Genomic DNA, 24,870 nt, shown 5'->3' on the forward strand with positions numbered 1-24,870 from the left:
GTAATGAGGGTCCACAAAGTAAGACACAGTCTCTGTCTTGAAGCGTTTCCTGATCTGTAGGGTAAGGGGTGGGGCAACCATCTTGCAAGCAGCACTCACACTCTGTGTAATCAGAACTGTGGTAGGGGCTACACGAGCATTGAAGAGGGGCCCTTAACCCAGCACAGAGATACTGAGGGATGGAGGAAAGAACTGCCCAGATATTGCTGTTCACCCTGAGACAAGGAGGGTAATAAATGCTAGTCAAGTGGAAGGAGTGAGCAAGGACATTCCAGGTGGTGTGAACGGCAAGGGCAAAGGCACAGAGATAAGACAGCGCGGAGTATTCAGTGACCTTGAAGGGTCTTGTGATTCCTTAACAGGGCAGTGTGCATTCAAAGGTTGATTCCTGCGTCCAGACTGCAGTTCAACTGAAGTAACGGAAGAGAGAGATTACTGGGGCTTGAAATTGTCAGGACAATCTCCCTGGAGGTGAAGGGTCCTGAGGTGGGCCCAGAAGGAAGAGCACATTATGGAGAGCAGAGAGGAGGGGAGATAGATATCTATATGCAAATATGTCCACACATATACATCTGCTTCATATGCATTTAAACCTTAAATTGACTTTCACTTGCCTTCCACTTTGGTTTCCATGGTAACCCTGGCCACTTATATTTCTTTTAACCTCCTTTTCATTGTTTCAGGATGAGGCGAGCTGTGTGAGGGTTAACCAGTCAGGAGAAGACAGGAGATTTTAAAGCAATTATTTGGATTTTTTTTTTTTAAGAAAACCGCCAACTTTGCAATTTAATGCAAACTGTCTCTGGTATATTTGCCCTGAAGGATGCTGTAGGGAGAAACAGGAGCCAGAATCCTTTTCGTCCCCTCCTCCCTGACTTCTATTATTACCGTGCACTTACTGCTAATACAGCATCTAAACTTGCAATCTTGGTAACTATGGCAATAAAATGGGTGAGATTCCCTTCCATTATGACTTGAATTGTTAGGGCTTTGCAAAGAGCACGTGCGTTTGCACAGAGAAGGGGGGCGGCGCACTCCAGGGAAAAGAGTTTTTTCAACTCTCTGTGGGGAATTGGAGACTATTGTCTATCAGTCCACATTTACATGAAGAATTATCACCATGCGTGTGTCAGAGGACGCGGGCACCCTACCTATGGGTTACAGTGTGCATCTAGAGCTCACAGAACTCCCTTGTGCACAGCCTAGAGAGCCAGGGGGCCAGGACTGCACGGAGCCTAGAAGAGACAGCCAGCAAGAAACTAGAAGGATTTAATCCAGGAAACTTTTCTCTGCAGAGGGCCAAACAGTAAGTACTTCAGGCTTGTGGGCCCTACTACCTTGGCTCCGACTATGGAACTCTGCTTTGCAGCTCAAAAGCAGTTACTGACAGAATGTAAATAAAGGGACAGGTGTGTTCTCATATAATTTCATGTGTGGACACTGAAATCTGAATTTTGAATACTTTTTCACAGGTCATAAAATAGTATTCTTCTTCTGATCTCCTCCCACCCCCCCCCCCCCAACTATTTAAAAATGCAAATCCAACAGAAGCACACCTGTAAGAACAGGGCCTGGGAACTTTTAAGAGCCATCTCATTGCAATGATCCAAAATCCACAAGAATTCACTGGGAATGGTCTTACACACCCCAGCTTCCCCGCCCCCTGATATCTCCTGATGGTTCTAATCTCTGGTTAGCTTTCTGCCTAGACATATAATGATTTATACACAGTTACTGTCTCCAGGCTCTGGCTGAGCCCCAGGAAGAGCCTGTAGCATTTGGGGCAACCTCCATTTACCTTTCCCACCTCTGCTTCCTTTGCTGGCCTGTGTTGATGCTGACAGCTTAGCCCCAAGTCCCATAAGCCCATAGACTTCCTTCGTTGGCCAGTTATTCTTACCTGCCCCAACTCCATTCCTTCCAGGACCTTTGAGGTTCCAGGAACTTGAGGTACTCAGTAGGGAGAGGAGGATAACAGGGTCACTGTCTCCTGATCTGCAAAGAAGTGGGAGACTTTAATTATTCAGGACAATCCTGGAAGGAAAAACTAGGAACAGTGAGTGGAATTTATAAAGTGGCATATCTCTCTCTTACAGATCTTATTCTAGGCTGCTAAATACACCTTGTGCCACAAGCAGCTGTGATATGGGAAAGACAGAGAGAGAGAGAGAGAGAGAGAGAGAGAGAGAGAGAGAGAGAGAGAGAGAGCGCTGAGCTGGGGGGTCTCCGGTCCTGGATTCGGGGCTATAGCTTCTTTCATTGTGATAGCTGGGCACAACCATCCAATCCCCTCTCTTCCAGCTGGAAGGAAGTGGCTCTCTGATGGTGGGGAATGTAAAGTTCAACAACAACTGGCTTCGATGCTCTTGGCAGGTTGTGTGACCTTGGGAAAACCAGGTCCTGTTCTCTGGGCCTTATCTCCCCATCTGTGCTCTGGGCGTAGCAACCCTCTCCAGCAACAGAGACCTCGGATTATAGCCCTTTCCTCTCTGCTCCCAAGGAACAGGCACATCTGTTTTTTTTGGATCCATTACTTTGCAAACTTTTAAGGGATATTTTTCCCTCCCTGCCAGTCCCTAGGAAATTACTGCAGCTCTTTCTTTGGAAAGAACATTAGCCAGACCCTGTGCTAAGCAAATGCATCCAGCTTCTCCCTATCTGATTTCTCTTTTTCTCATTTGTCAGCAAAGGAGAAACCTCCCAGCTATTAATCAAACTCCTGGCTGTGGATGGCTCTAATTGCAGAAACCACTGCTGGATGAGGGATGCTCAACTTTTCCGAAGAAAGCCGGCTGCCTAGTGCAGAAGAGAAACAATTAATTACCTGCTCCTCCTGTCCCCAACAGAGATGCAGATGAACTAACAATATTGCTGCTGGCACCAAATCCTCCCTTCCCAAGGTGGAGGAAAGCTAACGCAACTCAGACAGCATTCATAAAAGTAGAATGCCCAAATAGAAGTTTAGCTATAACGCTCTGGTGGGACCAAAGTTTTGCCTCTCTCTGGCATCTTTACCTTAAGATGGATGTAGACAAGCTCTAGATCTTATTGAAGAGAGTGATTGGGGATGTTGACATACTTGAGACATCATATTCTCCAAGGAAGGATCTAGTGTGTCAGAGATATTGAATTCAGAGAAGAAAAGATTAAGGTGGGGCTAAGGGAGGGATGCAACTTAAAAAAAAAAAAAAAGCCAGGAAAAGAGAGATCAGACTGAATGTGTATATTTCAATGGACAGACTAGAATTGTGGGTGGAATTTCCAGTTTCGCCTAAGAAGAAATCCTTGGGACTTGGAACTGTGTGCCTCTGGAAGGAGGTGGCCCCCAGAGGTACTTAGGTTCTTGCTTCTGTAGGTTTTTAAGAACCATGAAGGATGTTGTAAAACACTCTTCATACTGGATAGGAAGTTTATTCAATCATCTTGGATATGTAACTGGCCCTCTTTTGGGTCCTGCCAAAAGTTACTAATACTTTTGTTTTACTTCAAAGTTTTCAGTGTAACAGGCAACATAGAAGGAATGGGTGGAGGTAGGGAGAGCTGAGTCTAAGATGGGAGTCTGTTTGAAGGAAAGACTTGCATTGAAGAACTGTGGGGGCTAGTGTTGGAATGCCTTTTTTTTTTTTTAACATCTTCAATTGCCAAGGGGATATGGTAGATATGACATCCTCGTTGGAAGTAGGTGCTGAGAACTATATTGTTTTTCTCTGCATCCCCAATACCTAGCAGATGCCCTGCACAGGGAAACTTTACGATGGATCTGAAAACCTTCTGAATGAGTCAGATTTAAACTTGCACTTCTGCTATGAGTTCCGGGAGGCAATATTGTGCAGTCATAAAAAGAATGAACCTGAGTTAGATGGACCTGGGTCTACAGCTTCGGTCCTTGTTTCCTAGGTAAACGAGCCTGGGCAGGGGCAGAAACTCTCAGTGTCTCAGTCACCTCCTCTGGGAAATAGGAATGCATGTATACACTGGGTGTCTGCATTGAGGTGCCAGTCTCTTTAGAGCACTGGATTGGAATCCTACCTCGGTCAGCTTTTTTCCTTTGTCTTTATTTCATGTGTTCATTTACTTATCTCCTTAATTATTTCCCTGCAGACAGAAAGGCGTGTTGAAAAACACAGCGGTGTGTTTGAATCCAGGCCTTTGCACTCCAGGCTGTGTTAAGTTGGGTCAAGTACCTAAAGTCTCTGGGCTGTGGTTTCCAGTCTGTGATGAAGCAAAGTACAAACCGTGTCCCCAGTGACGCTGGGGAAGTGCGTAACAAGGAAGCCTAGTTGGGGGATGGATAATTTTCACACTGACTTGCCAATCTGCAAAACTACCAAAGAGGAAATATGTGGTTTACTCTTAGAAGCCAACGCAGTTCCCCTTGGTGGGTTTCCCTCTCAATTCCCCTCAACTGGGTTTACCTCAATTCCTGGTAAACCCCAGGCTCCCACCTTTCCCCCCCCCTAAGTCTCTCTCAGTTTAGATAGAATGTATCCGGTCAGCAATGAGGTGGGGGAGGGGAGGCAGCCCTTAACGCCTTCGTCCGTTTTCAATTGCTGGAGTTATTTTTTTTAATTACCGCTCCCCCCCGCCCCTTCCCTTATTTCTTTGCTTGAAGCATTCTTTTTCAGGGTGTTTGGGGGTTTTAACATTATTTCAAAAAATCTTGCTGTTCTTTCTTCTCTTGCGTCTACCAGGCTTTCTCAACAGCTTCAAATGGAAAACTTTGAAGTGAGCGAACTTAAAAGAAGCACTGAAAACTCCGCCCGATGCCCCGAAGTCCCGTGGGCAGCCGTGCCACAGTAACCACTCTTGGCGGAGCTCATTAGCGCGGGCTGCGGGGGCCCGGGCGCCGCGCGGGCGGGCCCCGCCGGGGGGAGTGCGCCTCCGCCGGCCGCGCGGGGCGCTGCGCCGGGGCCGCGCGGGGGCGCGGGGGCCCGGGGACGGCGCGCTGCGGGGATCGGGGCGGCCCGCGGGCCCCCGCTGGCGCCGAGCCCCCGGTGCCGCCGGCGCCGCGCGCAAATTACATCTGAGCCGTCTTTCAAGCCGCCGGCCGCTTTCAAAACGGGGCTTTGAAAGGCCGGGCTCCCCCGGCTCCGCGCTGGAGGACCGAGCCGGGCTTGTCGGGGAGGCCGGGCCGGCGCGCACGTGCCCGCCTCTGCGGCCCCCGCGCGCGCTGCCAGCGAGCATGAAAGCGAGGAGACGGTCTGGTGGGTGTTCTCGCCCACGCTTCCATCCCTTTATTTACGGAGGAAACGGGCCCGGCTCCCGGAGTCCTCGCCGGCCGTGGGGGGATGAATGGGCTGTTTGAAGTGAGAGCATTGAAAGTTTTTCTTTGGGATATATATAACTCTCTCTCTCTCTCAACACTCAGTGATCCCGCCTTACCGAGGGACCCAATCTGGGAGGCAAAGAACAGACAGATACATGGAGAGTTCAAACCCTGTTTGAGGTTTGGAAACCCAGTTTCTATTAGCGAAGGGAGGGTCGCTGCCACTCAACCCCCTTTCTCCTGCTTTTGCCCCAGGCCTTTTGGTCCCCGGTTGAATGAGGGGTCTTTCCACACAGTGGGAAGGGGGAGGGGGAAGACAGAGCTGAGAATGACAGATTGGGTTTGAATTTTCTGCGCCACTTAACGCAGAGAAGGTGCCTGACCCACAGTGGCCATCCGGCCTTTTCCCCTCAACTCCAGAAGTTGCGCGCCCTGCGCCTCTACCAGTGTGCTTCCGCTCTCTTGTGTTTCTGTCAGTTCTTCCTTGCCCAAAGGTTGAGTTTTTAACGTGCACAGGTCTCCAGTGCCTTCCTTTGCACCAGTCTTACTGTGGTCTTCAGTATAACTGCCTTAACATTCTTTTTTTTTTTTTAAGTTTATTTATTTTGAGAGAGAGCATGCGCGCAGGAGCAGGGAATGGTCAGAGAGAGAGAGAGAGAGAGAGAGAGAGAGAGAGAGAGAGATTGAGAGAGAGAATCCCAAGCAGGCTCTGCGCTGTCAGCACAGAGCCAGACCCTGGGCTCCAACTCACAAACCATGAGATCATGACCTGAGCCAAAATCAGGAGTCGATCGCTTAACCTACTGAGCCACCTGAGGCCTCTGCTTTAATATTCTTATAAGACATTTATAACCCCAACTCTTTCCAAGTCATCCCAGTCTATGTGGCAGTCAATTCTTGGCTCTAGGGGCATGGTTCCACCCCTATGACATCCAAAGCCATCAAACAGATCATACTTGGGTTAAAAAGAAAATGTTAAGTACTCTTCTCCAGGACACCCCTCTGTCTGGAAGGACAATGGCTTATTCAGGGTTTTGCAGAAAGTTTATCAGTGAATCAGTATGAGCCTGGAAGAGCATATTGAGATACACTGTCCCCCAAAAAAGGGATATAGATTCAATGCCATAGTCCTTGAGGGCGATCTTGTTAGCCCCTTCTTACAAGAAAGTATGATTGAAAGATCTCTGTGAATTCCCAAGGCAACACAGAAAGTGGGGAAGCCAGAACACAACAGATGTAGGTTTTCTGACTCTAAGTGGATGTTCTGTCCACACACAGTGACTTGCTGTCCTCCTCGTCCCCACCCCTCTTCCTCTCTTCCTGATTACAACTCTATCTCTTAATTCCCTACCTCAAACTTTTTGTGCCCTGAAGCCTTATCAGGCTATGACAGGCAGTCCTGGGCAGAAGGCCCACTCAGTACCCTGTGAATAGTCCTTTGCATTCTCACATACAGCCTATGTTGTGTACCAAAACCTTATTCCCTTTGGTGGGAGGAAACTGTTAATTACAAGACGCTGGCTCATGGGCTCCGCGTTCCAAAAAGACCCAGGGCCTGTCTTTGTGTCTCGCCCAGCCCAGCAGAGAAAAGCTAAATTGTGTTTGAAAGCCTTACAAGGGGAACGTTAATTGAGGCATAAAAGCGTGTGTCTTTGATCTTCCCAGGACCTGTGGTTCTCCCATTATCTGAATCCTGTTCCTGATGACACAGGTTGGAGCAAAGCCTGCAGTGAGACGAGCCAAAGGCACCAAGCTGGATGTCCTAGCTGCTGCCTCTCCCTTTACACCACGGTGAAAGCTCTGCCTATATGTTTTTAGCTGTGACTTACATTTGCAGCAGCCTAGCCCTGATCTCCGTGGCCATCTTCCTGCTCTACAATACAGGCCTGTGTTCTCAGCCTTCAACTATTTCTGTGAGCATTTCTGTGCTTCCCTTCTAGAACTCCCCCCACCCCAGGATAATTTCTCACATCTGTCCTAAGTCTCAGCTTCACTGACATGACTCACTGACTTCACAGTTGGATTTCAGGGTTTTGTAAGACGTCGTGTTCATTCATTCACTTAGGCGTTCAGTCACTTAATTTCTCCTTCACTCATTCATCCGTGCACTCCTTCAAGCATTCGTTTACTTTTTTGGTCTCGTGTCTAGTCTTTCACCGACTGAGCCCAAGGAGACTGCATGTGTTATAAGTTGACTAGAGTCATTGTACAAGTATAAGGATTCCTGCACGCACGTGCCTGTTTGAGTTACTGAAAGCGGCTGGAGGGAGCTCACGCAGTGGCCTAAAATCTGTGTAACACTGCACTTCCCAGAGAAGTGTTCATCCAGGGTTGTTTGAAGGTCTGAGGCTGTATTTAATGAGCAAGTCAGCTTAGTGTAATATAAAAGAAGTTAGTTTTGGGAGTGGAAGAAAGCTCTGAGTTCAAATGTCAGCACCGCCACTTAGCAGTCATATGACTCTGGGCTCGCTGCTTAAACTGCTCGGAGCCTCACTGTTCTCATTTTTAAAAGAGAGGTACGGATATCGATCCAGGGAAAGAGAAAATACTCGTACATACTTATACAGATCCTGGCACACCACTGCTGTGGTTGGTAATATATTACTGCTCACTTGTGAAGGTGAGTTGAGACCCAGCCAGACAGCATTGCTGATGCGTCCCCGTGTCCTCTGGGGAATCACAGATACTCTGATAGTCTCATAAGATAAAAGCTGAAAAATGGGCCTTCCTTGAGGAAGCCTTCAGCATAAAATGAAACTGCTGATGCTTTAGCCTTCCCTTTCATCACCCCCTGTGGAGATCCTGGGGGCCCATGTGTGGGGACAGCAGTAGTGACATCTAGAAGAGTGGCAGAAACAGGTGAAGAGTCTGTATGATGGCAGCAAAGCTTGGTCAGCTCAGTAACGTTGGAGCGTCCCTGCCTCCATCTGGGAATGCGTCGCCTATTTAAAACGTTCATTCATTCTTCTACCCGTTTGTAACATATTTATGTTTGATATGCTAAGTTCCTGACAGACTTCTGAAGAGGCCTGCCCTAAGTTACCCCCTGACTGCCACTGCACTTCTAAGGTAGTTTTCGAATATTATCTTTTTTTTTTTTTTTTCGGTCTTTCCTTGCAGCACCTTTGCTGTATTCAGAAGACATCTTCCTAGAAAAGCCCATATGTAAAACAGATACAGGGTCTGTTGTAGTGGAAATCGGGGTCAGGTTAATGGAGCCTACCTGCTCAGTCTCTGTTGGGCTTGTCCTTCCATCCTCTGCAGGCTTGCGGGGATTCTGGAGGACCCCGTTAGTTTAGGAAACTAAAGAATGAAGACCTCATGTGGCTATTGCCAATGTGCAACCCTATTTTATCAGAATGATGAAATAATAACCATTTGCACCAACGTGCTTACAATCCAGGACTGGCAGATTCATCAGTCACACAAACAGGGCAGTTTTGACGGGAAGAGCGGGATGCAGTTCAGGGTATGGGATGATGGTGTTATGGGGAAGGCATAGGGGCAGGTGTGTTCACATGTCTTATGTCATGGAGTTGTCAGGCCAGCCTGTGATATGTGAAGGAAGTAACATCACCAACCAGCAATGCGTCCATTTTGTGTACTAGGAAACTGAAGCTCATAGAAGTCACCTGGCTGAGAAGTGGCCAGGCTGAGATTTTAGTTCAGGTCTTCTTTTTATTTTTTAACTCTTTTTTTAATGTTTATTTATTTTTGAGAGAGAGAGAGAGAACGAGAACAAGTGGGGGAGGGGCAGACAGAGAGGGAGACACAGAATCCAAAGCAGGCTGAGCTGTCAGCACAGAGCCCGACACGGGGCTTGAACTCACAAACCGTGAGATCATGACCTGAGCCGAAGTCAGACGCTTAACCGACTGAGCCGCCCAGGTGCCCCTTGAATTCAGGACTTCTGACTCTCTTTCTCATAGATACTATGGCACTTCCCAGGCCTCTTCCTTCACCTCCTTGAGTGCTGTATCAGCTGTCCTCTTTGCATTGAGTGTGGGGAGGATGCACGACCCCAGGAATGTACCAAGCACCCATCCAAATGGCCACTTTCCTTTCCCTTTCTGCTCCTTATCTCTTTATCTTCATCAGGGCTGACAGATTTGTGTGTGTTTCAGGAAGATAAATGTCCCCTCAGATATTCTGACAGAGATGTCTCATCTTGGGAGAAAGGCTTCCAGTATCCCTCCTAGATGCCAGAGATTGGAGCATCCAGAAGCTGTGCCCTCCCCCTTCCTGAGCCTTCAAGGGTGAAGCTAAAGTAAGCAGAGCCAACAGTGGCTGAGGGAAGAGCTTCTAGAATCAGGAGTAGCACCTTCCTGGCCATCTACAACCCAGAGTCAGGTGAGTGAGGGAAGGAGGGGGATTCATTATCTGAGGCCAATTTCCTTACCTCTCCTTTGAATCTTGGCTTTCAAGTGAGAAAAGAGGCTGTACCGGGATTTGAGGACAATTATGGTTTCCCTGTAGTCAATAAGGTCAGTTGGTCCCTCAAAATGTGTCTACACATACAGTGTGGAATGAGGCTTTTCCTTTGGGCTTGGAAGTACATGGCGACCCCAAAGAAAAGGAGCCACCAATGATGGAATTGCTTTTTGTCACCTCAGCAGCCCTTCACTGTTGCAAGAAAGAAAGAAAGAAAGAAAGAAAGAAAGAAAGAAAGAAAGAAAGAAAGAAAAAGAAAGAAAGAAAATCTCTCTTGCACATTGTCTCATTTGATCCTCACAATAATCCTCTCAGGCAAGACAGACATAATCATTCCATTTTACAGAGGGGGAAACTGAGGTTCAAAGTGGCCATGTGACTTGCCTGAATGCTCACAAAGTGTTGGAGCCAACATTTACATCCAAATCTTCTGACTCAAATGCAGGAATATTACTATACTCATCAATGATTACTTTTATGAGAGTATTTATCTCCATAGTGATGCCAATGAGTTTGCAAAAGATGGAGTTCTGAGGTCAAGTGGCTTAAATGTCATTTCAGTGAAATTGTAATAGGACACTCCTTGTAGCATTTTAGAAGGAATGAGAGGGTTCCTCATCAACTCAACCTTACTTCCAATGCTTGGTCTCAGTTGAAGGAAGAAAAACACAGAAAAAAATGGTACATATGTTTTGGAAGAGACCATGGCCATGTTTACACAGAGCAAAACTTAAAAATTTCAGGAAAACCATAAGACAGCAAAATTTTCTGGGGCACTAGTTCCTTATACAACAATCTTATGGTTAATAGAAGGATTTCAGTAAATTGATGGGTATTCTGGGAGCAGAGGAAGAATACATAAAAAGGGCAAAAGGGTTTAAAATAGTGAGGGATGGTGTAGCAGCTGGGTGGCTCAGTTGGTTGAGCAGCCAAATTGATTTTGGCTCAGGTCATGATCCCAGGGTCATGGGATCAAGCCCCACATTGGACTCTACACTGGCCATGGAGCCTGCTTAGGATTCTCCCTCCCACCCTCTCTCTCTCTCACTTTTTCTCCCCTGCTCATGCTCTCTCCCTAAAATAAATTATATATACGTACACACACATATATATATGTGTGTGTATATATATATGTATATACATATATATACACATATACACATACATATATACATATACATACATATATATATATATATATATATATATATATATATATATATACACACACACATATATATATATGGGGGGAATGGTGCTCACCATGTTCAGCTGCCATTTCCCTTACCACTTTTTAGGAGCATATTCTGTTAGTATAGTGCAGCTGGAGTTGTATGAGAATGCAAGGCCCTTAGCCTCTCCCCTGTCCAGTCCCACATGTATGCATCAGTACCAGATTAGTCTTAAAGCATGGCTCTGGGCACATCACTAATGGCCCTGCTTGGATACCCTCATTGCCCAGCCCCCTCCCGCCGTGCCTGCTGGGTAAAGTCGAAGCATCCTAGCCAAGTATTTAAGGCATTTAACATGCTGGCCCTAATTAATCTTTCCAACTTTATCTCCTAGAACTGCCACTCTTCTTCATCAGAAACTGCTTTGTATATTTCCCCCGTGGCTTTCTGCCCTCACCCCTTTTTTCACCAGTCATCCCCTTCCCCAGATTACCAAATCCTAGTCTGTTCCTGCTTTTGCCTCACCTCTCCACCTCTCCACACACCTGGTGTTACTAGAGGCTCACACATAGCCTCAACCTCAGCCTATTTCATGCATCACAAAACTTGGAGATGCAAAACAGAGACTAGGTCAATCTGCACTAGATTATGTACTTGTCCTCCAGATTTGTCTAGCTGCTGGACTCCTTCAGTTTCCTAAGAGGGAGAGCCATTGATCTTGGGCTCCAAATATCATCCCTGGGTCCCTGCACAGTTTGACATTACCATAGGACTGATTTTTGCTTGGAATCTTATGGCCCTGCCTCTTCTTTTCATGAGGCTAGATTCCTTTTCTGGAACACCAGACTGCTGACTGGTTGGTAACAATGATCTGTTAGGTCTTCTGATACCCTCGTAGATAAGCATGATACTCTCATATCTCTGCACGCTGCCTCTCCATAAGGTTCCGCATCTGTGCTTTCCCATCACTTGTGGGTTCTCAACTCTCTGGATTCCGTATGCCAACCTGTTGGATTGGACTTTTGCTCACCTATCATTAGCCTAAATGCTATCTCTTCTAAGAAGCTGTCTCCGATCTCTTCAGTTTCACATGATTCTCCATTCAAGATAGCTCCTTGGAAGGACCACTTTCTTGAAATATGGTTATATGTGATGGTGACATGGTCAGTTCTTCCCGAGAAAATAAAGGGTTCTACGTGTATAGTCAATCCCATAGTATAAACGTTTCCATTACGGCAGATTTCAAACCACTACCCAAGTAGGAACAGATGTGTACAATGGGCTCTTGGCAGCTGGCATGAACTGGTGCCAGGACACTCTGCTTATGTGTGTTCTGTTGTTGTCTTTAATTCTGTCCCTACTCCTGTTAGAGCCACTGGACTTCTCTGATTCTTTTTTTTTTTAATGTTTATTTACCTATGTTTTTTGTTTTTGTTTTTGTTTTTTTTTGAGAGAGAGAGAAAGAAAGAGAGAAAGAATCCCAAGCAACCTCTGTGCTGTCAGCACAGAGCCCAACGTAGGACTTAATCTCACAAACAGTGAGATCATGACCAGAGCCGAAGTCAAGAGTCAGATGCCCAATGGGCTGAAACACCCAGGCACCACAACTTTGATTCTTGAACAGAACATGCTCTCCCACACCTCTGGGCATTTGCAAATGCTACTCCTCTCCCAGTCACATTCTCCTTGTCCAGGGCCCCAAGTCCTTTATGTGTATCTGCCTAACTTGTTTTAAGGCTATCTTTCCACTAGCCTGAAGGCTCTGAGAGGCATACATCGTGCTTATTTAGCTCACCACCATATCCCTAGCACCTAGCTCTGTGATTGACACATAGTGAACTCTCACAGCATGCCTGTTGACTATACTATCATCTTTTACTGGATGGTAAATTTTTATCAGCATATTTCCTTTGAAGAACTGGTATGCTTTTCCTTTATAAATATTAGACATCTAGCGAACAATTGTGTTTTCCTTTTTGCTTCAGCAGACAGGATGCTCAAGCTGATTTAATAACATTTATATGTCAGACAGTGTATATCTAAGTTCCAGTATTTTCTTTACATTGGTCTGGTCCTTTTATTTTGCTTCTATTTGCCATTTTCAATTTCATTCCAGGTATTTTTGAAAGCGTCCTCAAATTTGCTGGGTAACAATATAGGATATAGACAAATATAATTCCTTACTGTAGTTTGTTTGTTTCATCATTGAGCAAACACCCTTGCTGTGCCTTAAAGCAAGACCTCCCACCAGGCCTGGCAATGGGAGGGAGCAGATTGAAAGTGTTGGGATTTGGGCTTGGGAATCATAAGGATCTGTGTTAGAGTCCCCAGTTTGTCACCAGTTTGCGATAGGACACCAGGCAAGTTAATTGGCCTCTCTGATTTGAAGTTTCTTTATCTGTTACCTGGATGTAATAATGTACTCCTCACAGAGTAGTTATGGAGATTAAATTAAATAATGTGTGTAAAGTGCTTAGTACAATTCCTAGGACTTGGTGAGTGCTCCATAAATGACAGGTATAATTACAAATACTGCTAGTGAAAAAGACACGAGTCGTGGCAGAATCATAGCAGGGGGTTGGCAAAGGCCAGCTTATTTATGCTGCAACCCCTTCCATCTGCCCCCATCCTTCTGATGCGACCCCTCCCGTTAACCTATCTCTGAATATCACAAAAAATACCAGTGCTAAGTCTTTGATTTGCTAAGAGTGCATCACTGATTCCCCCAGGGATAGTGCCTGGCTAAAACCCCCTACTTTCATTTGCTGGGAGAGAAACTTTAATTCAGCACACTGAAGAAAATGCAATTTGGTACATTTTATCAATTTATTGCCACCTCAATTTGCTCAATTTGTGCAGAGGAGAGGTGAAGGCATGGAAAGCAAGCTATAGAATGTTTAAGATTGTACAGGACCCAGACGCAGGCTTATTCATTGGCTGCTTGCAGCAGCCACCCCGGGACATCTGTTCTACCTAACACCGATGGGTGTGTGTGGCTTCCACTGATCTACCTGGAGCACTGTGTCAGCCTCCTGGGGATGCAAGGAGAGGACACAGAGTGGACCCATGTTGTGGCTTTCTCAACCAAGTACTGTGGGCGAATTTTACAAAGTTATTGCGGTCGCCTCAGACTTCGTTGTTGAGTTTGCTGTATGTTTATTCTCAGTGTCATTTATTAAGTATTTGGTGTGCTTACTAATGTATTAAGTATGTGTATTAAGGACCTGATCTGTACAGGACGCTGTCATAGGAAACGCCTCACTCACGAGCGATGCTTAGCAATCTTCTTTTCCAAATGCATTGATTTTCCTACAGTTCCTTAAAATGCCTTGGCTCTGCACACTAACTAGCCTTCACTTGTAACCTCCCCCTAGCTTGAACGACTCCATTCTTCTCCAAGAACAAAATCAAGACTTATTTTATTTTTTTAAGTTTATTTATTATTTTGAGGGAGAGACAGAGAAACTGAGTGAGGGAGGAGCAGAGAGAGGGAGCCCAAGCAGGTTCCCTGCTATCAGCTCAGAGCCTGACATAGAGCTCGAACTCACAAACCGTGAGAACCATGACCTGAACTGAGATCAAGGGTCGGATGCTTCACTGACAGAGCCACCCAGGTGCCCCAAGACTTATCATTGTACTTCCAACTGAGCTAATAATTAGGAATGACCATTTTTTCATTCTTCCATTCATTCTTTTAGTGGATGTTTATTAAGACAGGCACAGTGTTTAATGCTGGACATACAAAACATTTAAAGAAGTATATATGATCATTCTTTTTTTTTATACAAAGAAATTAGAAGCTCTGCAATTGCCCAATGTTTATCAATTATAATGGTAAAACTGGAATTAGACACCAGGTCTAGATGTTTTTAAGGGTCATGCTTTTCTCGCTGTAATACCTCACTCAGTGCAGAGCGATCCTATATAGATATTATCTATTGTTGTGACAATCATTTGACTTAGACGGTCTTTGTGAGGTGGCATAGCCCAGACATGAAGCATTTGCAAACCGGTCCTGAAGTTTTGGAATATACTGGGGACATGAATGGAACATGATCATCCAGTGGTGGGGGGAGAACCAGCATGACGAATGATGGATGGCCTGGAGTCAGATTCTGGTTCAAGTGCAGAAGGAGGGCCAGGTAGGGGTAGGCACCATAATCTAAGGACCTGCCTGATGCCTGGCTAAACATTGATAAGGCAGAAATGTACACGTATGAGGGAGAGCACTTAGCAGTTCTGGAAGAATCTGTGTGGATAATGTCCCATAGTCATAGGAGATCTTTGATGTTCTATGATTGGCCTCCTGACCCCCGTCCTCCCACATCCTTCTTTCAGCTGTCTGTTAGTTTGCAAGGTGCTGTGCTCTTGAACCTGTGTCTACCAATACTGAGATTGCTGGACCAGTCTCTTGAGCCAGGCAAGGCCATTAAAGATTTCTTGGAATAAAACATGAGTGCATGGGGACCATTACAGCCTCCATCACTGTCATCTTACTCTGTGATTTGGGGCAAGTTACTTTTTTGTTTTATCCCTGAATTTCGCTTTCCTCATTTTAAAATGTGTGCATATGAATATAAAATGTTTAAAGGGAACACAAGTAATTGCTAACAGCAGTCGACTCTGGAGAAAACACCTTGAGGACTGGGGAAATAGAGAATTACTTCCCTTGTTATTGCATTTTAAATGGTTTGCATTTTAGCATATCCTCTTATTTGTGTATTATCTCTCTCTCTTTTATATGTATACACACACCATATATACATATGTGTGTAGGCACACACACATATACCCATATGTATACATGTATACATATGTATACACATATACACATATAAATTTATCAAATTATAGTTACCACCTGTTATGTTCCAAACACTTAGTATTGAATGTTGGCTTGTCAATCAAAGGATTTGCTTCCCCAGTAAACAGTGGCTCTTAGAAGGTAAGGATGGAGTCTTGATCATTTGTGTTTCTCTGGAGCCTAACATGGGACCTGGCACATGATAAGTGTTAAACAGATATTTAGAAAATTACTTTTAAAAATATGTGAATGTGTAGAATTAAACGTTGGGCTAGGTAAGAATCTTTTGAGGTGGGTCTTCACAACTTGGGAATCTGTACATTACACGTGTATCACAGGGGCTTTGCATCCTCAGGCAAAATTGTGTATCTCTGAGCATCTTGCTCCTTAGTGCAGGATGCCAGGGGGCACGGTCTGGGAGGTCAGAGCCAGTATCAGGGACCAGCAGCAGTCATGGTCAATTTAGATCCTGGGTAGAGACTTCTCTAGGTCTTCTGACTTCTGCTCTGGGTCAGGGCTTCTAGGTGTCTGTAGCCAAAGATCAAGGCAAAACTCCGGGGTGGTATCTTGTTCCTGAAGAAGCCAAGCGGTAAGGGTAGAAGGTGTAGACTTGAGGGAAATTCTCGTACGCCAAGCCTTCCCTTCAGGCACAGTGCGGGAGTTAGTGCTGTGGGGGGTGACTTCCTCCTAAGCAGCCAGGCTGTCAGCTTCCAGGCCTTTTTCTTGTGACATCTGCTCTAGCAGCCAGGAGCTGGGTCACAAGCTTCCTTCCTCTCCTGCTTCTGTGCAGCACAGTCCGGAGGCAACGGGGAAGAAGAACGAGGGAGGGAGAATGTTGTGTACACAGAGTTTAAGTGATGTCTTCAGGGCTTGGGAAAATGTAATTCTGTTTGAGCAGTTTGCTGGCAGTTTTGCAACTCATCCCCCTGAATTAGGGACCGAATGAAGTCATTAGGCCCTAATCAAAAGCAGCTAATCAGGAGTCAGTGGGAGATCTACCAATTAATCGCGGCTGGAACCCAACGAGCTGAAGTACCCAAGGCTGGATGGATAAAAGTAATGAAATTAAGTATCAGTGCCATGCAATGCCGCACAACTTCAAGAGCCAGTTATGGGCTGCTCAGCCCTTCCTGCCATATGAGAAACAGAGACTCAGTGCCAAAGCATGGATGGGTTGGGAAGCAGCTTTGGAGCTTGCCCTGAGATTTTTAGAGATCCAGATATGTGGAAACAGGCAGCGGAAGGATATGAAAAAGAAGATGGGGCTGGATTTTTGTAGATGTGGTAACACGGTAATAGCATGGTATGATATAATATAACACTGTGGTTTGATAGTCATGTGATTATACCTCTTTCATAGCATTTAAACAATTGATGCCCATGTTCTTTGTGGATGTATTGTTCTCTCCATCTAGACTCTGAGGACAGAGGTTGTTTCGGATGAGTCTCTTGTCCCCATACCCAGCATAGCACATGGTTGCTGCTAAATACATCATTAAAGATTCATTTAATTTTTTCTGGGCGGAGCAAGGATTTAAGTCGAGGCTTTCAATTCTAAGCGCTGCATGCCTTTTCCTAGACCACTCAGGCCAAAGGATTCAGTGTCCTGACTTAATCAAAATAAAAATTATTACCTGCTGCCAGTTTCTGGTTCAGAAACATCCAAATACTTTGAATCACAGCTTTTAGGGGATCTTACAAAATAGACTGTCGAGTCTAAGCCTCTCCATCACAGGTGGAGAAACCAGGACCAGAGAGCGACAGGAGCTTGCCCAGGTCCCCCAGCATATCTGTGGCAGAGGCAGCTCAGGTCCTGCTTGTGAGTTCAAGTTGTTTCACTCAGCATCTGGTCCTTTGCTTTCATTATTCATGATCACCCTTCTTATGCGGCATTTCTTTGTTGTCTGAGATTTCCAGAGCTATTAGTCTGTCTAGATTGGGACCAATTAAAGGTTTGCAAAAGTGTTCCTGGATTCTGTATTGGTGGCCAGGGCAGTGAGTCTGGGCCACGAGGCAGGTGGGGGGCATCTAAGGCACAGGAATTATCTACATTGGGAGGTCTGTGTTAAAAATAACAGAAAACTTGTTTGTTTTGGGGAGATTTCTGAGGTGATGTTCATCTGAGTGAAGTCTGGGCTCTGGCAGGAAGGGAGCATTGGGACCAGAATATGTGTGTGTGTGTGTGTGTGTGTGTGTGTGTGTGTGTGTGTGACTGTGCACAGGTATACTTTGTTATATCCTATATGTGGCTTTGTGTTTAGAAGTAGATGATTGATTCTATCATAATTAAAAATATATATGCATGATTTTGTCTCAGTATGTGTATGTGTGAGGGCTTCATTTGGGCACAAACATTTATGGGTGTTCATGGGGGTGTGTGTGGACTATTGGAAGGTGCCATTTGTGTAACGAATATTGAGGATGTGTGTTAGTATGTATGTCTACATGTATTTTATTGTCATTTTTCCTTGCACATCATCTTCCTGGATTTCTGTCTTCCATGTATGTGGGTATGAGAACCTGTTATTGTCTGTGTGAATGAATGGGTGTTTTCTTAGTGTGGGAAGGATCGTTTAGGTAAGGATTTGAAAGTGCGTACTTAGAATTTGAGGGCATCCATGTATTCTGGTGAGTGTGTGTACATTGTACAATGGTTGAATATCTTTGTATGTGTTTGTGGGGAGAAGGGGAATTCAGTATGTTGGTATATATATGTTTGTATATGTGTCTGTGGAATGGTATGTTTTATTAAGGAGTCTATGTTTAAAAGTGAAGGTGACTATATAATTTATCATTCATATGGGACATGTTTGAGAATGAAATGTGAGTGTGTGTGTGTGTGTGTGTGTGTGTGTGTGTGTGTGGTAATTACACCCGGACACCAGGGGAAATCCATGACTGGCCCAGGCAATCCAGGGCACACTGACATTTATGTGTGTGTATGTGTGCATGAGAACATATGTCTCTCAATGGACATTTGTATTTAATTTTGTGTGTGTTACTTGTGTCCAGAATTTATAAGAACAGAAGTCATTAAGTTATTTAGGTATTTCTCAGGTTGTAGGCTTATAACAGAGGCATTAATAGAATTAACAGGTAAGAGGAGGTCAGCCCCAAAGAGATATGTTATTTTTTTTTTCAAACCAGATCAGTGAACTGAGAAAAGAGGCCATACATATCTTGTGGTAACAAAAACCTACGTGGTTAAAAAAAAATGAGCACAGTCAGTAAGGACAAGAAATGTGAACTATATTGTGCTAGAAAGTGTCTTTCATGTACAACATCCGCTTTGCTGTGTCCTCTTTATGCCTCCTGCCTTGTTCCCCATGAGTAACTCCAGCTTGTGATGGCCAAGATAGCGGAGACCTTTTATCCTCTTACCTCGACAGTTTGGAAAAATAGCTCAGTGTGACCTCCCTCGTGTAAGAGACAGAAAGAGGCTAGAGAGAGTCAGCTGCTTCATTTCAGGTGATTCAGAAAAGAAATCCCAGGGATGCTCCTGGCATTCTCACCTGTTTTCAGAGAGTGCTGCCCCAGAGTCCCTGGTTTATATATGCACCCCCTGGGGCTGGGAAATCCACCTGCTTAGTTCTCACTGGCTTCGCGGGGTGTAGCGGAGTGGTTGGAACAGTGCTCTTCCTTCTAGTCTGCCACATTGGTGTAGTCGTTTCTCAGCAGCTCCATGCCCCCAGCCCCATCATCCCCTTTCCATACACACTCTCACAGCAGTGGAGTGTCTGCTATTGCTTCCTAATGTTATAATAGCATCAGTAGCACTAGGTGTATGGTAGATTAAAGATGGTTGCAACTTCTTTGTCGTCTTCCCATTGAGAGGTGGAATTTAATTGCCTCTCTTTGAATCTGGGCTGGCCTTAGTGACTTACTTGACCAAGGGAATGTTTTCAAGCGATGTTCTGTAACCTCTGAGTCTATCTTGTAAGAGCCTTGTGGCTTCTGCTCAGATCTCTTCCCTCTCTGGGAAACGAGTGGCCACCCTGTGAGAAGCCCAAGTCACTGGAGAGACCACTCTAGTCTATCTGGTCTTTGTAGGCTCTCTGGTCGGCAGCCTAAGCTCAGTGTCCATCTGACAACTAGCATCCTTTCCCTATGCAAATGCCATCCCAACCCAGATGCCAGGCAAGTGAGTGAAGAAGCCATCCTAGCGGTGGACGTTCCAGTCCATGCCACATGGGTCGGAGACAAACCACCCAGCTGACCAGTTCTTGGAATCCTGACACACAAAGTCAAATGGTTGACAGTGCTCTGCTTGGAAGTAGTTTCTTCCAGAATAACGGATAATTGGAATATCAGTGCTCGAAATAGCTGCTGTGTATTGAGCCATTCCTATTTGTCAGAGAATGTTTTTAGGAATTTGTGTACATTATTTCATGCTGTCTTCACAATGATCAGAGGAGTTTGGAGCTTTCACTATTCCCATTATACATATGAGGAAGATGAGGTGAGGAAACTGCCCTAAATCACAGCTAGTCTTTGGCAGAGATGCATTCAGTCTAGGAGTTTTTCGTAACCATCTCCCTCCTTCATATTGATGTCAATGTGTAGGAAGATATCCTTGGTTCTGCTTGGAATAATCTTTCTAATCACCCTAGTCAATGACAAATTCCTTCTGATCCTTCACGGTCTAGTTCTGTAACTATAACCATTTCACACCCAAATCCATGTAGATTTCCCTCAGCAAGTACACATGCACTACACCACCTTGTATTCACAGCATGAAAACAAACAAGAATCTCAACCTCCCTGAGGCTCCTTTCTCTCCTGTGTAAGATTGGCTACAATGACTTTCTTATAGGTTTGCTGTGAAGATTAAATGTTGTGAGAGATGCTAAAATGTGTCATACACCGAAGACCAGGATGCACACACTAACCTCTCATAACTAACCACTATCAAAGCTGAGCTGCAGACCTAAAGGATGAGCCTGTAGTTAATCACTTTTCAGTGTATGTGTTTCTGGGTGTACAGAGTCACCTAATGTACCAGCTGTGTCTCATGGAGGTCATATTTCAGTGGGACAGAAGACAAGTAAAAGAACCAATATGTTAATGAGATTAATGGCAGGGTAGAGGGGGACAAAGAGTCTTAGAACCTCGCAAAGGACCCTTAATTCCTTTGGGATGGCATGTCATGAAAGATATCTTAGAGGTGAAATGAGTCCCACAGGATGAGAAGGAATTTGTGAGCTTAAGAGGGAGGAAAAGCACGCATTCCAGATAAGAATGAGCTTGAGCAAAGATTTGAAGGAATCCAAGAGGAGGATGTATGCAGACCCAAGTAGCTTGGTACCCTAGGGGCATAACAGGAGTTAGGTGAAAGTGGCCTGGGGTGGAGTATAGAGGCTTGAGAGAAAGAGAGATCCTTGAATTCCAAACTGAAGACTTTATGCCAAGGTTAGTGGGAAGCTAGCAAAGGGTTGAAGACAATGAATGCAGATGAATAAGTCTGCATTTTAGAACAATTACTTTGGGGGTCATTTAGGAAGGGGCAAGACTGGAGGAAGAGAGACTGACATCAAGGATTTCACAATATAGATCTTCCTCGACTTACGGTGGCTTATATCCTGATAAACTCATCATGAGTTGAAAACATCTTAAGTCAAAAATGTATTTAATACACCTTACCTACTGAATGTCCTAGCTCAGCCTTGCCTGCCTTACATATACATTATGTGTATGTATACATTATATGCTAAGAACACATACATTAGCAGACAGTTGGGCGAAATCAGCTAAAACAATGCCTCTTTCGTAACAAGTGTTGAGTATCTCAGGTATTTTTTGAATACTGTACTGAAAGTGAAAAACAGAAGGGCTGTGTGGGTCCAGAATGGTGGTCACTGTATTGGTTGTTTGCTTTCATGACTACGTGACTGACCAGGAGCTGTGGCTCGATGCCACTGTCCCAGCATCATGAGAGAGTATCTTACCACATATCACTAACCTGAGAAAACATCAAAAATCAAAATTCCAAGTATAATTTTTGCAGAATATGGATTGCTCTTACACCATCATAAAATCTAAAAATTATGAGTCAGAATATTGTATGTTGGGGGCTGTCTTTACTTTTAAAAAGGTGCTGGTAGTGTGATCCAGGGACATGGCAATGGGCATTGGAGAGACGCCAAAGCAAAGGAAAGAAGGAAACTTGGTGACTGATTGTCTAAGAGGGATAGAGTTGGGGCAGGAACCTGAACTGGTACCCTGGTTTCTGACTTGGGTGACTTAGTTCATGGTGGCATGCTGTAATCAAATAGCACTAAGAGAATGAAGAAGGAGGAATAGTCTCTTCCCACTTCTGAGGAGAGGACAATGGGTCCTATGGTCCCCTCTGCGGGAGTCAAAGGCCCACAGGAACATGGATCCAAGCAGGTCATTACAGCACATCAGCGTCCGTGATGAAAACGGAACTCTAATTGTGCCAGCCCTACTCTGGCATAATAAGTGTGGTTTTTAACATAATGCACTGCTGGAGTGAAGTTGTCAGAAAAGCAGGGGGTGGAGGACGTAATCTGTGAGACTTCAAAGAAAAGAAGATTGAAGCCATTTTCTGTGGCTGGAAATGAGTCATTTGTCAGCGATGCCAACCTGCTGTCAGCCCCACAGGGAGATATGGCTGGGCACCCTAGGGGGAGGGCTGGTGAAGGTGTCAGCCTCCAGTCACCAGAGGCCATGTGTGGGGTAAGAAGTGTCAGTCACATCACATCCCTGTCCTGACCTGGGTCAGAGGGAAACCAAGGTCATGTCAGAGCATTTAGCATTGTAACCGAGGAACCTTTTAACCTGCCTCTGTCAGGAAAAACTGATGTGCTCAGCATTATCAGAGACAGTTCAGAGCTTTAATTCCCCAGGAGACGTGCACTTTAAAAGAACAGTGAGAGGGCAACACTTTTAGGAAAAGGAAGCTAAGAGGTAAGAGTGGATTGGTGGCACCAGGGAGAAGGGACTTCTGAGCAAGGACCTGCTTAAGGTCACTGAAAGAATAGCATGTAGATGCACACTCTCTCTATCCGGTCTTCAAGGCTTGGTGAGGGGCCGGGATCTGTGAGTCCACACAGCTTGGAAGCCATTCCAGTGAATGATGTTGACCTGCTCTAGATGCAGGGGTCCTGCTTTTTAAGCCACGGCACTACCTGTTAGCCCTTCCCCCCGTTATGCCATTCATCAGTCCCTGGGGCACTCCAGCCACTGCAGCAGGCTCCTCTAAGGTACTCTCCCTGCTTCCCCTGCTCTGTTCTAATCCATTGTCCTCCCTGTGACCACAATGATCATTTAAACCCTAAATTACATCTCTTCTCCCTGCTCACCATGTCTCCCCAGGTTGGATGCTGTGATCTCTACAACCTATATGGTGTCAATCTCAAGCAGGACATCTTCTCCCTTGTTCCCTGCATCCCAGCCGCACACTCCCTTTATAGTTCCTTGCATACGCTGAGGTTTGGCCTCTCCCAAGATCTTTGCACAGGCTAGCATCTCTTCTTGGGTAATGTCTATCCATCCTTCAGCTCGGCTTAAATATTGCTTCTTCGGAGAGATACTTCCTGACTCTGAAATCACCCCTTGCCCCCAACACAGACAAGCTTTCTATTTCATAATTTCTTATTTTCCTGTGGAATATTTATGGTTATTTTCTTATTGTGATTGTTTATATTCTGAGATCCCATTTTGACTGTGAACTCTAGATGAGTAAGTATAATGCTTTGTCTTTTTTGCCAATGCATCTATGTGACTCGAACAGTGCCTAATATAAATGTTCCATAAGTATTTGTAGGATGAATGAATGAATGAATGAGTGAGTGAATGAATAAGCTCTTCAGTAATTCTAGTGGGCAGAAAATATTGGGACACCATACACCAGGCAATATTAAAATAGGACCAAGTGACTGTAGGCAAAGAAACAAGCAAAAACTCAAGGAACCGTATCAGTCCCTTTCCTGTCACTTTACAGGAAGCTGTGCTTCCCATTCATATTTTCTGGGCCAGGAGAGTTTCGAGGAGCTGACATGATATAGCACTTTCCATTAGGCCAGTAGTTCTCAAAATCTCCCAGAAGAGCATATGAAAACACAGATTCCTGGGCTCCCCAGCTTCCGCTCCTCTTCTCTTATCCATCTCTAGTCCATGTCACATGATCAGCACTATCATAACCTCCCATTTTTACCAACCATCTGACTTTCTCAAGGTAACTTTTATGTTCTACCCATCCTCACAGAGAAACACCATCTACTTGGGCTTTTTTAGTTTCCACTAAGGCCCTGATGATACTTGATAAGCTTCTCCAGTTACAATGCAACGAGTAATGGCCAGACCAACATATGACTTCTCTAAAGAGAACTTTCATTCTAATACCTGATAGAACATTTGTATCCAGATAACATTGACTAATGGTGGTGGTCAATCTGGGCCATCCTAGTTTGCAGCTTAAAATAAGCCTTCACACATACTATTTAAAATGTTTTATTTAGTAAGCCTTTTCAATATACCATTAAAAAGATTGTGGGGTAGGCAATGATAAGACAGCTTAATAGTGGAAATTATTTCTCTGTACTTTAGACACATCCACATGTATGACAATAAATAGTGTGCTAGTTATAATAGTATCTTATCCATCCTACAAGGATCTTTACTGAGAAAATAGATATGATAGGTGACTTACCACTTGTATCTGAAAAAAAATGCATATGTACATATATAGGTATGGATACAGGTAAAGCTGTATGTGTATGTTTTTCATCACGGAATCCTAAAATTCCAGTTTTTCTTTTCTCACTCCATTGACTTTATATGAATTAAGTTTGATTCTATGAAATGGAACCCATTATAACTTTCATTATCTGTTCTCATACATACTAGATTGTATCTCTTGCCTCACACTCATTAAATAAGTATTTAGTAACATTTCTAAAGAACGACTTCTGCTAGATCAAGCTGGAAGCCATTGGGGATCTAAGTCTTTTTTTTTTTTTTTAATGGCAAAGTATCACAATCCCTGAGCAATTTACCGGGTTGATTTAATTTGGAGTCACTTCCATGCCTTCCTGTAGACCTACCCTAAGTCTCTAGCTGAACAGAGTTAGAAATTGATGAAATGTTCTACCCTATGTCACATAGACACACGAAGTTCAATTTCAGCACTGATACTTTCATCTACAGGCTTGGTTCTACTTGAGGAAAATCAAATA

At 44.7% G+C, this 24,870-nt stretch overlaps 1 long non-coding RNA gene across 4 annotated transcripts in view; it reads right to left on the bottom strand.

The window, feature by feature from the left end:
- LOC123381807 overlaps positions 1–24,870 on the bottom strand; it is a 466,019-nt gene that overhangs the window by 200,549 nt on the left and 240,600 nt on the right. For all 4 annotated transcript variants that reach the window (XR_006589252.1, XR_006589250.1, XR_006589253.1 and 1 more), the window contains exon 4: positions 1,901–1,995. This is a non-coding gene — a long non-coding RNA (uncharacterized LOC123381807). The remainder of the gene's footprint in view (positions 1–1,900; positions 1,996–24,870) is intronic.

Source organism: Felis catus, chromosome D4 (genome assembly GCF_018350175.1).
Source record: "Felis catus isolate Fca126 chromosome D4, F.catus_Fca126_mat1.0, whole genome shotgun sequence".
NCBI classification, from domain to species: domain Eukaryota; kingdom Metazoa; phylum Chordata; class Mammalia; order Carnivora; family Felidae; genus Felis; species Felis catus.